Source organism: Culex quinquefasciatus, chromosome 3, assembly GCF_015732765.1.
Source record: "Culex quinquefasciatus strain JHB chromosome 3, VPISU_Cqui_1.0_pri_paternal, whole genome shotgun sequence".
Classification (NCBI taxonomy): Eukaryota; Metazoa; Arthropoda; class Insecta; order Diptera; family Culicidae; genus Culex; species Culex quinquefasciatus.
Window position 1 is genome coordinate 95,336,490 of NC_051863.1, and position 16,987 is coordinate 95,353,476.

Genomic DNA, 16,987 nt, shown 5'->3' on the forward strand with positions numbered 1-16,987 from the left:
AGAGCACGTTATGATGGTCGGCTCTACCAAATCGGTACACGTCTCGATGGTCACAGGAGTTGAGAACCCACGAGTGTGGCTGTGGAGGAGAGCACGTTATGACGGTTGGCTCTACCAAATCGGTACACGTCTCGATGGTCCAAGGAGAGGGCTGCATATGACTAACCGATCAAAAGCAACGCGATTCTTGGGCGCGGTTAAACCCTCGCATGGACTCATATGCATGTAGAACAGGAAATGGTTCTAGCACCCGGCATGGATCCTGTAAGTAGACTAGTGCAGAAAATGCAACGCCTCCCCCCGAAGTTATACCGAAAGGTGGTCCCGGGGGGAAAAGGGCACGGCGTTCAAGGACTGATTTAGTGGGTCGGGAAAACTCTTTTTGTTTTCCCAACCCCACACTACCTGAGAAATGAATTCTCAGGTGTCTGATAGCAGATTCCTTGTAAAAAAAAAAAAATCACGCACACACACACACACACACACACGCGTTGAAAGACACCCCGTGAACCGTGGGGACAGGTGAGGGTCCCTGCGGAGCTTAGCTGCCAGCTACCGGGCGGGTTGCAGTAGGCGGATAGCTGTCGGCGATTGCATAGATTCATTGCATCGCCCCGGACCAGCAGCGGGAGGATGTCTAGGACGTGACGGAATTGAACAAGGGCTCTGTTTAATTTCTTCGAAAAAACCACATGGGTCGGTAAACACCTCTGTCAAGTGATCGAACGCCGCTATCCAGCTTTTTATGCGAAAATGGCGTTCGAATGGTGAACGCCCGAAATGTCAAAATCACGCAGTGGTACCAACATTACGAAAAAAGTGTGCCATGGCATGACAGCCGCATTTTTTTTCTAATGTTGGTGCTACTGCGCGATTTTGACATTTCGGACGTTCAACATTCGAACGCCATCTTCGCTTAAAAACCTGGATAAGTGTTTTAGCCTAGGGGTTGGACAGAAATAATGTTTTTATTATTCGTTAATCTATTGACGGGGGTTTTGATATTTTTATCAATAGACTGACGAATAGTTGAGCTAGCGTTCCCACCGTGTATTATAAATCTCGGTACATTTTGACAGCTGATAAACAAAAAAATATACTTGCCTTTTCGCGATTTTTTTTAGGTTTAAATATGTATTTACTGAAGCACAAAGGAAAGTTAAAAACGGACCTAATCCGGAATCACGGAATCTGTGTGCCATTTTAGCCTGAGCCCAGGGCCGTGTACAAGGGGGGGGGGTTCAGGGGTTTAACCCCCCTCCCCCCTGGTAAATTAAGCTAGTTACATCCCATGCACCCCTCGGCCCGAAGGGCCGATTTTTATTAACTATGTTGCTAAAATTCCAAAGAGATTTTTTTTCAAATCGATATTAAAAATTTTACTGGAGGCGCCATAATGACTAAAACATTATTATGAAAATTATGAAAATTTAACTGGAGGCGCCCATCAGACTTATTTTTTTTCAATAAGAATATGCAATATAAAAATTTGACTGGAGGCGCCCCTACGTCTTAAAAAAAACATGCAAATTCTCGATATGAAAAAATGAATGGAGGCGCCCATACGACTTTAAAAAAATCATACAAATTTTGTTATGAAAATTTGACTGGAGGCGCCCTTATGACTTAAAAAATCATACAAATTTGACTGGAGGCGGCCCTATGACTAAAATATTTTTATGAAAATTATGAAAATTTAACTGGACTCGCCCCTAAGACTTAATTTTTTTCAATACGAATATGCAATAAAAATTTGACTGAAGGCGCCCCTACGACTTAATAAAATCATGCAAATTCTCGATATGAAAAATTCTTCTGAAAATTATGAAAATTTAACTGGAGGCGCCCCTAAGACTTAATTTTTTTCAATACGAATATGCAACATAAAAATTTTACTGGAGGCGCCCCTACAACTTAAAAAAATCATGCAAATTCTCGATATGAAAAAATGTATGGAGGCGCCTCTAAGACTTTAAAAAAAAAATCTTACAAATTTTGTTATGAAAATTTGACTGGAGGCGCCCTTATGACTTAAAAAAATCATACAAATTTGACTGGGGGCGCCCCTATGACTAAAATATTTTTATGAAAATTATGAAAATCTAACTGTACTCACCCCTGAGACTTATTTTTTTCAATACGAATATGCAATAAAAATTTGACTGAAGGCGCCCCTACGACTTAATAAAATCATGCAAATTCTCGATATGAAAAATTCTTCTGGAAATTATGAAAATTTAACTGGACGCGCCCCTAAGACTTAATTTTTTTCAATACGAATATGCAACATAAAAATTTTACTGGAGGCGCCCCTACAACTTAAAAAAATCATGCAAAAAATGTATGGAGGCGCCTCTAAGACTTTAAAAAAAATCTTACAAATTTTGTTATGAAAATTTGACTGGAGGCGCCCTTATGACTTAAAAAAATCATACAAATTTGACTGGAGGCGCCCATTTGACTAAAACATTTTTATGAAAATTATGAAAATTTAACTGGACGCGCCCCTAAGACCTATTTTTTTTCAATACGAATATGCATTATAAAAATTTCACTGTAAGCGCCCCTACGACTTAAAAAAATCTTGCAAATTCTCGATATGAAAAACTAAATAGAGGCGCCCCTACGACTTTAAAAAAATCATACAAATTTTGTTATGAAAATTTGACTGGAGGCACCCTTATTACTTTAAAAAATCATGCAAAATTTGACTGGAGGCGCTCCTATGACTAAAACATTTTTATGCAAATTATGAAAATTTAACTGGAGGCGCCCCTACGACTTAAAAAAACATACAAATTTTATAATGAAAATTTGACTGGAGGCGCTCTCATGACTTAAAAAAATCATACAAATTCTTATTATGAAAATTTGACCTATGACTATGAATGAAACATTTTTACATTTCTCAATATGAAAATTTAACTGGAGGCGCCCCTACGACCTAATTTTTTTAAACATATTCTCAACATTAAAAAATTGACTGGAGGCGCCCCTACGACTTAAAAAAATCATGCAAATTCTGGATATAAAAAATTTACTGGAAGCGCCCCTATGAATTATTTTTTTAAATACATATTCTCAATGTAAAAATATGACTGAAGACGCCCCTACGACTTTTAAGGCATATTCTCGATATGGCAACTTGGATTGAGGCGCCCTTATGACTTAAAAAATCATACAAATTCTTATTATGAAAATTTAACTGGTGGCGCCCCTTCGACTTAAATTTTTTTTAAACAAATTTTCAATATAAAAAATTTTACAGGAGGCGCCCTACGACTTAAAAAATCATGAAAATTTTCGCTATGAAAAATTTAATGGATGCGTCCCTACGACTTAAAAAAAAATCATACAATTTCTTACTATGAAAATTGACTGGAGGTGCCCCTATGACTTAAACATTTTTATGAAAATTCTCAATGTGAAAATTTAATTGGAGGCGCCACTACGACTTTAAAAAAAATCATACAAATTTTGTTATGAAAATTTGACTGGAGGCGCCCTTATGACTTAAAAAAATCATGCAAATTCTCGATATGGAAAATGGAATGGGGGCGCCCTTATGACGTTAACATTTTTATGTAAATTCTCAATATGTAAGTTTTACTGGAGGCGCAGTTATGAGTGGGGAAAAAAATTGTTGAAATTATTGAAAAAAAAGTTGAGTAATCGGTGCCCAAAGCAGCTTAAAAATGATTAAAAATATTTTAAAAATATGATTTTACTGGAAACGCTATTATGACAAAATTAAAACATTCAACAAAAAAAAAATTACTGTCGACGCCCCTCTAGCAACATAAAGACTGTTTAATAAGAGCCAAACAAAGTTTGGCGTACGGTAACATAAAAATAAAAATTCTGTTTAGCGTTCTAGCTACAACATTTTTTTTGCGCCGGTTGGCAAACTTTGTTTGACTAATTTTGAACAGTCTTTATAGCTTGAGGAGCGCTGATAGTCAAATAATTTTATTTTGTTTTTATTTTAGCAAAACGCCACTGGTGAAATACTATTTTCAAAATATCTTTGATCTTTTTTTATGTTGCTCTCCTTTTATTTTTATTTTTTTATTTTGTCATGAGGGCACCTCTAGTGAAATTTTATTTTCAAAAAGGTACCATAAAACGGTGTGACTTTGATAGCCGGGGTGACTTTGATACACAGAAAAAAAGTGTAAATTTACCCAATACTGAAATCATGTTTTTAACGTAAACATGCTCAATGTAATTTTTAAATGCAATGTAAAACGTTAATTCGCATTTAAAGAGCCTTCATGTAAAATGAGATCCGATGTTATCGTTGTTTCCCATGTAAATAAAACTTTATTTTGTGGCCAAACATAAATTTGAAGATATGAATAACATGTAATTGCATATCTGATGTAATTTTTTCTAAATGTAATCCCAAAAAAGATTTAAATTTAAATATAAGCAGCTTTGCAAATGACAGCACAAAAGGCGGACAAAACTAATCAGCTCAATGTTATTGTTGTTTGGTGCGGTTGAGTTGGAAGTGTTTTTGCGGTAGATTTTGTGTTAAAATGAAATTTTTAGTTGTTGTCCAATCAGCTGTTTATTTCGCGAGACTGTTGGACAACAGTAGATGGCTGCGGATAAGAAAGGGAAAGGTTCCGTACAACAATTTTGTTTCATCCGGGTTTGGATGGCCAATTGCGATTTTAATCGGCTCTTCTCTCGCTTAAACAAGTGATGAAAGGTGTTTCAGGTAGAATACGATCGGTCTGGAGAGATGTAAACAAACCTTGTGGATCGATTGCTGTCGATGTTGAACTGAAAAAACAGAGCCGCTGAGAGAGGACAGATGGAATCTGTACCAACGACACCAGCAGCAATCAAAGGTATGGTTTGTTTACATTTCATAGTGCCAATCAAATCCAATCCAAACACCTAATCAAAAATCAGTTAATTCCTATGCAATAAGGCTCATTTGTCTGGCAATAACCCGGGTTAGGAGGATTACGTGAAAGCCTTCCGGTTTGATTGTAGCAGTTGCACCACCGGGTGAGTAAATATTTATAAGGTTACTTACAAAATATTACATTTTTGCCTTCGCAGCTGCTTCAGATGGTTCGGTATTCATGCTGGCAGCAGGAATGTTGAGCTTCGCCGGCAACTATGACGTCTAGCGGCGGCAGCCGGAACCTCTTACGCGGTGGCAACCTTATCCGGAACAGCGTCCTTCTTCTGGGTCTCCTCATCGGTTGAAGTATTTGGTGCCATTGTCCCGGCTTGAACGGCCGAAACTGGTATTCTCGGCGGCTTTTATGCGGCGGTAGGTTTTATGCGGCGAAGATAGACGCAATATTCTGAATTCACAATCTTACAATGTCAGAACGTGGTCCGGAAATGTTCTGCAAACTCCCTCGTAGGTTTTTACGGAGTCCGGAAGAAAGCTGCTGGTCCTCAGCTGTACGAGAGTTGGAGGAGGAACAGGAACGGGAAACACAAAAAAGAACATGTATGTTTTTGTTTTTACTCGGCAGTCTTTGCCAATTTAAATCCAAAATTTTATGCTGGGTGTTGTATATAAGTTTACTTACAGCATTATTTAGTAACATTCACTTATAGAGAAAAGTGTTAACGGCGCGTCTTGTTGGTGTCCTACTGGAAACGCGTTTTTTCGGTGAAATCGTGATTATTTCGTTTTAGAGACAGTGCGGATCGAATCGGTTTAATGTGCGCGTTTCGGTAGTTATGGAGTGACGCGGAAAAATATGCTTAGTGTCGATTTTTGGAATAATTTTGATGACCAAAATTGTTCCCTCAAGCCAGCGATGTTTGTTCTTTTGAAGTCGAAGAAAGAGTCGATGGAAGAGTCGATGGAAGAGTCGCGACTCGCGAGTGTTTGTATTGGTGTTGTTGCTGATTGAGACTGAGGAGCCGGGCTGGGCGATCAAGGAATGAGAGGACGATTCCGACGTTGAGTGGCACATACACTCTGGATCGTGCCGGCTCATCCGATTTGGTTGACCGGCTCGATTGGCAGCAGAGTTGAGGGCGATGCGGCTTAATTCTTTCCTGACGAGGAAGCGGGTGAGAGCGTTCTTTTTGCACCTTTTATATTGGGTTGTGGGCTGTTATGTGTGGGTATGAGGGTGCATGCTAGTGTTGGTAGATAGTGCGGGTTTGCGTCAGGGGGGAAAAGGAGAGAGAGCGCTCTTTCGAAATAAAAGTCGATGAATGTGTTTGTCGACAGAAGAACTATAGTTTTTTTGCCAATGCCGGATAGACCTTATTAAAAAAAACTTGCATGCAATATTGTATAGACGTAACCAGAAGACAACTGATGAAAATATTCACTTCAAATTAAATTCCAATTGTAATTGTTTTGCTCGTATTTCGTTTGATGCTATTAGACAGCTCAAGCCAGATTTCCACTACCATTTTTGCCGTTTATCTTCCCCACTTTGTGTGTGTGAGTGTGTGTGTGTTTTTTTTCTCTTTCTTCAGCTTATTATTCAGTTAGGAAGGATTAGGAATAAAAATAAGTGACAATATTTTGACCTACGATTCGGTCTTTCCACAGCCGGCTGTATAAGAATGAATCGATTCTAATTAAACAAAATGTAATATGCGCATATATTTTTTTTAAAACTTATAATTTTTGTTTTATAGTAATTTGTAATTTTGTAATTTGTGCGCTTATTTATAACGATAACCAGTTAGTTAACATCTATTTATTGTTCTCTGATGTTTAGCAGATGATTCGGATTTTGCTGTGTTATTTTTAGTCGCTTTCATGTGTGTGAATTGGAATATCTCCTTGAAATCGTGATTTCTGTGTTAGTGTATTATTTGTGATTCTTAGGTAAAGAGATTAGTGCAGTGCCTATGAGGACGCACAGTCCTGTTTTTTTTCGTGTTATTTTCGTCTCTTTTGTGTCGCTGTTTGTTTGCATGGGGTGATTGGTCTTCTTTTTCTTTTTTTAATTTTTTTTAGTTCGTGCGTTCGTTGGCCGATGAGTTTTTGTTCTATTTATATAGTTTTCGATAGAAACGATCCGAATTTTTTTAAGACAAGCAAGTCGTATTGCTGGATTAAGTCCTTTCTATATAATCGATGATCGGAAGGCACGCCGACGAATATATTTTAAGGCTTATGATATAAACTCATTTTAATGAATGAAGCCCTTCCTACATCACCGTTGATCGGAAGGCACGACGACGAAGAATTTGTGGAGAATCTCGGTCGAATTGATACTATAATGATTTGCAGTTGTTTCACGGGAAGATTCGTTTTAAATTGCGTTAGTAAAATATAAATTATTATTCAATTCAACCATTCGTTTCCCGTGAATCACGGCGACAAATATTGTTTCAACGCGATTGTTCAAGTCCTTCAGATAACATCATAACTCATCAGTCATTAATTGGTCGCTCATCTTATAATAATTTAAAAGTATAAATAGTCTCAGGTCAACTCTACGTAAATATGTTACGCTGAGTTTAATATTTCACCTTTTAATCACACATAATTTTGATTCTATCTTTCCACAGCCGGCTGTCTAAGATTGAATCATTTATGCTAAACTCAACACCAAATAACCGGGAACAGTCTCATCCGCATCATTCGATTGTTTGCCTTGAGAATACATAATACATCACACTATTCAACGAAATTCATTGATCATTGGGCCACATCATCATCCTCTATGATGAATCCTGGCCATTACCCTTCCCCACTAACAAAATCCCAAGTAGAAGTAGTTTTCCGGCACACGCGGGGGTGTGGATATCGTATAGAACCCACCCTTGGTAGCAGCCTGTGCTAACTAACATTCCCGTCCCATCCCCTCGAGATCTACAAACTGACATGGCGGGCGCCGTTGGTGGCCAACGACTGTTTCCTATCCGCACCGGCTCTAGTTTTGATGATCGTGATGTTTTATCTTTTCAGCGCATTCATGCATGCTGTTGATAAGGGAAACATCATTTGATCGTTGAAGCGTGTGACCGGTTGTGCTGATGGGATATTACGGTCCTGTTCAGCAACGGAGAAGGACAACCATGGGTGGTCTCTCATGCTCATGCTCATGCTCATGCTCATTTAGTAACATTCACTTATAGAGAAATATAAAATTGATATTATTTTCAAATTTTAGGTGCTAAGACGCTGACTTTTTCGACGGATTTTTTCGTGATATGACATTTTGACAGTTTGATCGAGGCCATGCAGTTCGATCAGGTGAAGTCGGTGAAGTCGATGAAGCTCGGTGTATGCCCCTGTGACTGGAATTGCAAATCAGTTCGGTTCTAGGGAGCGTTCTTTTATTACGTTATTGTTTATTTTATTGTTATTTTATAAAACCAAAATTGGACATTTCACCTCCTCCCTCTATCTATCGTTCAATGTTTTTTATACAATTACAAAAAAGAAAAAGAAATTAAAGCCTAGCAAAATAACGATAAATATTACCCTTCTACACGATTTTAAAAGTTGGTCACGGTTATCAGAAAGCCCTAAGGTCTCAATTTTTACTTTCACATTTTTCACAATTTTTATTTTTTTTTACATAAAATTCCGAATTTTGCGACCCCATTTTAGTAAAACTTGAATAGCTGATTGCCAGTGAAATTAAATATTGCGTTTTTTAATTATTTCCTTACTACTATTTTGGCTGCCATCTTGAATTTAAAAATTCTAAAACTCTTATTTCTTATTTTTTTCTAGCTCTTAACAAATGATGTACTGTAAACCGGGGGTGACATTGATAGGATTTCAATTTAGTTTGGAATATTTCCTAACTGTTATGATTTCTCTCAAGATTATTATTTTTAAAGCATGAGCTGGGGTAGGCCACACACGGTCCTTGTACTAGTTTTGGAAAAAACATTTTTTTAATAGCGTTAAAAAAAATAATTGCTTTGAAAATTACTATTTTGAAATCTGGGGTGACTTTGATCAGAATCAGTTTTGAAGTGTTCAAATGTTAGTTTTACGTCTATAGTTTTCACATTTTATATGAAATTTGTTCTACTGAAAATGGCCAAAAATTTTGAGAATTTTCGAATTGTGTTCCAAAATTACATTTAAAAAAATATTTACAAACTAATTTAGTCATCTCTTAGTGTTTTTTTTCGATTTGAATTTATTATTATTGAGAAACTTTGATTGATTGACACTTTGATAAAATTAAACTAATGACTAATGTCAAATCTTAACTTTAATTTACTGACTTTTTGAAAATTTCAAAATTTTCAAAATTTTATTGAAACTACTTCTTCAAATACTTTGAACACTTCTCTACCACGGCCTGTATAATGCCATACCATTCCGTACGAATTTAATTTGTCCTCTTCATTGAGCGGAAAAATTTCAAACCTATCAAAATCACTCCGGTTTGCGGTAAATAAAAGGCAAGGCATGAAATTCATGCCTTACCTTTTATGTCGATACTAGTTCATGTCATGAACAAATATGATTTAAAACCTCAATATGAAAATAAAAAAGTTAGTTAAAGCCAAAGCAAACCTGTTCAAATGGTAAAAATGATTATACGCTCTTTTCTCGCGTTGTTCAAATAAATAATATATTTGTACAGATTTTTTGCCAAGTACATACAAATTAAACGTGGCTTGGGGGGCTTGGGCTGAAAAGTAAATTCAGTCACAGGGGTAGTCGACATTCGCGACGTTCTCGCATGGCTTCTACCTGCTTCTACCAAAGGTATACTTCCTTGACGTTCTCGCGCGCGTTCTGTAAAACAAAAAGAAGAAGCTATCTGTCAAAATACTCTCCGATTCGCTGCGCCAAATTTTCGCGTAAAATTGCCGGTTCCTCTCAATTTCGTAACAAGCAGCTCCACCGACGCCAGTGCCAGGGCAGGCTTTTCACAAAAAATAACAACATCCGGAGGGCAAATACACAGCCAAAAAGTAACTTTTCACTTTGACAGAGTTGTGGTAAGTTTTAATATTTTTTTTGTGCAGTTTTCAGTGATGTCCGTTTCATAACTGCCGCCATCAACAAATCTTTGCCGGGCCCGATCGGGTTGGACAAGTGCTGGTGGAGGACGAGGGTAATGTGACGATCACGAACGACGGAGCCCCCATCCTGCGCCTGGTCGAGGTCGAGCAACTGGCCACAATGTGCTCTTTACGTTGGTCCAGCTACAGAACGAGACGTTCGATGGAAGAACCACATCGGTTGACAGCATCGTCGCCGAGCTACTGGTGAAACAGAAGATTCCCCTCACGTCAATTATCTATCCGGCCTGCAAGGTGGACGATTTGGGTCGTTTAATGGAGGGCGAGAAACGCTTCGAAACCAGCTACGGCGTTGAAGCCGCTCAAAACGAGCTGATCCTGATCAATGGAACGTGGAGTTCGTTGGAACTGCAGGTCATCGCTGATGATGGCTCCAGATTATCCGCCGTCACCGCTGCCAAGAACGACACCGATTGCATGGCCAGATTCTATTGCAACTTGCAACAATTGGCCGGGGCTTAATTCTACAGGTTTGTTTTGGTTTTCGTCTTCACCTTCAAAGCTTGTTGTAAGTCAAAATAATAATATTTATTATTGATTTTTTAGGTCACATTGCACGACAATTACAGTGGTTTGAAGCCGGAGGTACCGGTCGACGCTGGGAAGAAATGCATGATGCACAAACACACGCCGTGGAGTCCCGACGTTGCGCCGCTCTGCCTGTTCCGGGCTAGCTGTGCGCGAGGTCACATGATCACAATCTTCGTCGAGCTGGTTCCTGCAGAGAGATGCTGTTTAAACAGCAGTACATCATCATGCTGGTTTGAAAAATGGTGAATTGAACACGAGTGAGTTACTTTGTTTTATTTATGTCTATCCTTTTCTGAATTATTCGTAAGATTAGGAAATCAAAAGCTGTTGGTTCCTACTTAATTTTACATATTACTCCGTTGAATCTAAAGTCTGCAATCCTCAAATCTTTTCCTATAGCATTTTAAAAAGGTTCACTTTAGTTTTTTCTGGTCAAACAAAAGTAATTTCAATGCTTAGTTTGATTACAGAGTAATCTAAATGTGTGCCTTTCTAACTGCATCAGGATACAAAAGAATTTGAAAATTACATCAGATTCAAGATTCAACGGAGTAAAAAAAATTTCGACTTGGGTAAATTTACGTAGATTTCATCGGAAATTTACATGTTTTCAGACCGCTGTTTGTTCGAAACAATTACATTGGATGGCATGTAAATTTAAAATGAATTTGATGTAAATTCGCATCATTAATGACGTGCACTTTTGGTACATCATTAATGATGTAAATTTACCGGAATTTTTTTTTCTGTGTAGGTTTGCAATTTATCCGCAAAATGAAGAGTAGAATTAAAATACGTACGGAATTGTTTAGAATCATACTGACTATGGTAGAGAAGTGTTCAAAGTACCTCAAAAAGAACTTTTCATAAAATTTGAAAAATTTAAAAAGTTAGTTTACTATAGTTAAGAAAATGTTGATGAAAGTCATTACTTTAAACTTCTCAAAGTGTCATAATTTTCTCAATGAACATGATTTTGAATCGGAAAGCGGAATGTATTTTCGGATTCTTTGGAAAAATTTCACTAAGAGAAGGTTAAATAAATTTTGTAAATAACAAAAATATGTGTTTTTGAAAAACAATTTAAAAAAAACTTCAGATTTATAGGCATTTTCAGTAGAACAAATTTTATACAAAATGTGAAAACTTGTGATTCGTGCTTCGAATTCAGTTTAAAATGCAATATTAATCGATAATTTTATAAACAAAACTAATTTTAACAAATTTCAGACAAAATTCCGACTTTTTAACAATTTTACCTAAAATTTATGTGTATTTTGTTAAAAAGCTTATAAACTTAGTTAACTAATTATAAACATTGATTTTTTTTCTTCAAAACTATATCAGCTACTTTAGTGATGGTACATTTAACGTACAAATAAAGTTTGAACATCTAAATATGATTTTAACAAGAAAAACTATGACTATCAAAGTCACCCTGGAATTCAAACTAAGAATTTTTAACTTAACTCTTTTTCTAAACACTATTGAAACAACTTTTTTCCAAAATAGTGCATGGACTTTGTGTTGCCTACCCTAAGGGCAAATCACTTCTGATACTGAGGTGTGTATGGAGTGTGTACCCGGATAAACGAAAACTATATCGATTGCAGTGTGGAACTTAAAAACCTTATGAGATAAGGTCACCATTTGTAATAATGTTATTTGGCGGACCTTGATTACATTTTTTTCAAATGGTCACCATATGTAATAGAGTTATTTTAATGTTTGTAATGGTAAACAATTTTCTTGATAACTTAAAAAAAATATTTGCAGATGTTTTCTCAAATGGTTACCCAAAATCATAGAGCAATTCCAGCTCAAATCAGGAATTTTTCTGGTACTTTTGTACCCGACCCTCTCCGATTCCAATGAAACTTTTTAGACATGTTATCCTAGGCCTATATAAGCCATTTTTGTGTATATGGAGCCAATAGTACTCGAAAATAACATTTGAGAAGGGCGTAAGGTATATAAATATTTTTGTATTTTGCAATTTAAAAATTACTGTATCTCGAAGCCGATGAGTCGTATCAAAAAGTGGTCAAAGACAAACTTATAGGAAATTGGACGGGCTTTCTGAAAAAATACACTGAAACAAAATACACGCCACATCTATGAGATTTTTCGATTTTTAAGTCTAAAACTTAAATTTAAATGTGTTGTCACGATTTTTTTTTCGTTCAAAATTTTTGAGGAAATAGCCTAAGATGTTACCAAAAGACTGACGAAAAATGTAGGATGCTATGTCCCTCCTAAAAAAATACAAAAATCATTTACTAAAACAGTTTTTTTGAAAAGTGGTCTAAACGTCAAAATTTTTGAAACCCGGTAGTGGGAATCGATTCTCCAGACAATTTTACATAAAAGTCTCCATATTGACCATTGTCCTATGTCCAATCCTTGGGAAGATACAGCGGTTTTAAAAATAAAAATGATGAAAAAATTGGTTTTTTGGTGGTTTTTGGCAATTTCTATACGACAGACTTGGTTTTGAGTTGCTTTGGAGAATTCGAACGGTGCGGGTCGCGGTTAACACGCCGGATTTTCGTTGCCGTTTCCGTCTTTGTTTTCCCCCCGATTGTGTGTGTATTTCGACCCGGACGATTCCGCGATGTTTGACAGTTGCTTTGGAGAATTCGAACGGTGCGGGTCGCGGTTAACACGCCGGATTTTCGTTGCCGTTTCCGTCTTTGTTTTCCCCCCGATTGTGTGTATTTCGACCCGGACGATTCCGCGATGTTTGACAGTTGCTTTGGAGAATTCGAACGGTGCGGGTCGCGGTTAACACGCCGGATTTTCGTTGCCGTTTCCGTCTTTGTTTTCCCCCCGATTGTGTGTGTATTTCGACCCGGACGATTCCGCGATGTTTGACAGTTGCTTTGGAGAATTCGAACGGTGCGGGTCGCGGTTAACACGCTGGATTTTCGTTGCCGTTTCCGTCTTTGTTTTCCCCCCGATTGTGTGTGTATTTCGACCCGGACGATTCCGCGATGTTTGACAGTTGCTTTGGAGAATTCGAACGGTGCGGGTCGCGGTTAACACGCCGGATTTTCGTTGCCGTTTCCGTCTTTGTTTTCCCCCCGATTGTGTGTGTATTTCGACCCGGACGATTCCGCGATGTTCGACAGTTGCTTTGGAGAATTCGAACGGTGCGGGTCGCGGTTAACACGCCGGATTTTCGTTGCCGTTTCCGTCTTTGTTTTCCCCCCGATTGTGTGTGTATTTCGACCCGGACGATTCCGCGATGTTTGACAGTTGCTTTGGAGAATTCGAACGGTGCGGGTCGCGGTTAACACGCCGGATTTTCGTTGCCGTTTCCGTCTTTGTTTTCCCCCCGATTGTGTGTGTATTTCGACCCGGACGATTCCGCGATGTTTGACAGTTGCTTTGGAGAATTCGAACGGTGTGGGTCGCGGTTAACACGCCGGATTTTCGTTGCCGTTTCCGTCTTTGTTTTCCCCCCCGATTGTGTGTGTATTTCGACCCGGACGATTCCGCGATGTTTGACAGTTGCTTTGGAGAATTCGAACGGTGCGGGTCGCGGTTAACACGCCGGATTTTCGTTGCCGTTTCCGTCTTAGTTTCCCCCCCGATTGTGTGTGTATTTCGACCCGGACGATTCCGCGATGTTTGACAGTTGCTTTGGAGAATTCGAACGGTGCGGGTCGCGGTTATCACGCCGGATTTTCGTTGCCGTTTCCGTCTTTGTTTTCCCCCCGATTGTTTGTATTTCGACCCGGATGATTTCGCGATGTTTGACAGTTGCTTTGGAGAATTCGAACGGTGCGGGTCGCGGTTAACACGCCGGTTTTTCGTTGCCGTTTCCGTCTTTGTTGTCCCCCGATTGTGTGTGTTTTTCGTTCCGGTCGGTTTCGCGTTTTCGCATTTTATTTGGTTTTATCTTTCCACAGCCGGCTGTCTAAGATTGAATCATTTATGCTAAACTCAACACCAAATAACCGGGAATAATCTCATCCGCATCATCCGACTGTTTGCCTTGAGAATGCATAATACATCACATCATTAAACAAAATTCATTGATTATTGGGTCGCATCATCATCCTCTATGATGAATCCTGGCCATTACCCTTTCCCACTAACAAAATCCCAAGTAGAAGTAGTTTTCCGGCACACGTGGGGTGTGGATATCGTATAGAACCCACCCTTTGTAGCAACCTGTGCTAACTAACATTCCCGTCCCAATCCCCTCGAGATCTACAAACTGACATGGCGGGCGCCGTTGGTGGCCAATGACTGTTACCTATTTGCTTCAGATCTAGTTTTAATGATCTTGATGTTTTATCTTTTCAACGCATTCATACATGCTGTTGATAAGGGAAACACCATTAGATCGTTTAAGCGTATGGTCAGTTGTATTGATAGGAGATTACGGTCCTGTTCAGCAACGGAGAAGGACAACCATGGGTGGTCTCTCATGCTCATGCTCATGCTCATTTCTATATGACAGACTTGGTTTTTCAGTCTCGTAAATATTTTAACCGGAAAGCTCGTCCAATTTCCGATAAGTTTGCCAACAAGAGAAGTAAAGTTTTTCGTAGAACAAAAGTTGCTTAAAATGACAAGGGAAAAATAAAAAAAAATCGAAAAAAATGGGCAGCAAAGGGTTAACACTTAGAAAAAATCAAGTTCATCGATTTGATTTCTTTGAGATTGTGTATCTCAGGAACAAATTGCTCGATTTGAAAGTTTCAGAGAGAAAATTGTTCGAAATTTTCTTGGCTCTTCAAAAATATTTTTTAGGGGTACTTTAAATTCCAGAAGTATTATTTTAAAATGAAAAGAAACTAAAATAAATTGAAAATGCAGTCCTTAAATTAGCTTTAACTTGAAAACGGTACATTTTGTTAACAAGATTGCTTCGACCAATTTTGTCCACTTCTTCGTTTTTTTTTCTTCACAAAAATCATTTCTCCTGAACCAGATTTTGCACCATCACTAAAGCTCCGAAGATGTCTTTTTTAGTCCCCTAAAACATAAAAAATCGGATTTTTTGCTTTGCCCAAGACACCAAATCGATCAGAAAATCCCTTGGCAAAGTTGCATCCAAATCAAAAAATAGAAAAGTTAAAAATCGTGAAAAAAATTGCGAAATCATAGAGAACTACTCATAATATTAAAAAAAGAAAACTTATGAAAACTTGTTTTTAGTAATTACTGCTACACTTCTTCATTAAAACCACGTTTTACGCTCCACAAGTGAACGGCCCATCCCTCTTCCGATTTACGCCAAAACTCTCATTTGCGCAAAAATCTCAAATTCGCTCAAACTCCGAATTAACGCCCCCCCTTCATGGCGCTATTCAACACGATTTGCAGCGACAATTCAAAAAGTGTAGTCTCCTGTTGCACCAATGTAAAATATATAAAAAAACGAAGTTGACTTTATATCTGTCGGTACTAGACCAACCACTGTCTTCCTTTTAACTACAAGGACTTCGCCGCCCTGTTTGAGTAAGGCACAGAGCGACTGCGCCGGATACCCATATTTACACTTAGAATTTTAGAGCGTCCGCCGCGGGATTCGAACCAGCAAAATATATGTAAAATATACCAAAGTACTATTTATTGAGTTTAAAGATTGACTGTTAGCGCCCTTTCGCAATCTAAACAAGCACCCCATGCCACTATGGGGTTTCAGGCGGCCATAAATCGAAAAACCGACATACTCTAATTATTTTTTTGGTATTTTTTTCGAAAATAAACATTCTAACTAAGAAAAATCCGGAGTCTGAAAGTTGTAGGATCAAAATTCACTGAATTGCAGACCTTCAAAGGCGAAAATGGTAAGAAAAACATGTTTTTGACAAAAAAATGATTATTTTTCATAGTTGTACTGTGTAGCTGTTTATGTATTTTTCCTGCATCATTATATATATTCAGAAAGGTAATTGATTCAACTTTTCAATAACATTTTTCAAAACACACTTTTACACGCTAAAAAAATAAAAATCAAAAAAGATGGATTATTATTCAAAATTTAGTTTTTTTCAACTTTGTTAATGGAGTACTTTTTTTGTGTGCATTTGTGCGATCTGCAAATTTTGCAGCCTAAAATTTGAACCATGTCCTCAAAATCAAATTATTCGCTCTGCAGCATTGCCTTGGCGTTCTCGATTGCGAGATTCCTACTCGAAACTAGGTGTCCGAAGGCTTGATTGTTGAGGCAATTGCAAACCTCTTTTTACACTTAGCTTCCATCCACCCCGGGATTCGAACTGACGACCTTTGGATTATTAGTCCAACTGCCTACCAGCGACTCCACCGAGGCAGGACCCAGGGAGACGACTCCTACACCTGGACTGAGCTAACGACCTAACCTTTATTTTTAGGTTAGTCCGGGGCCAACATTTACTTCCCATCCGACGGAAGGCGTGATCAGACAAATCTCGTCTCGAAAAATGCCACCAGGACCGTCTGGGATCGA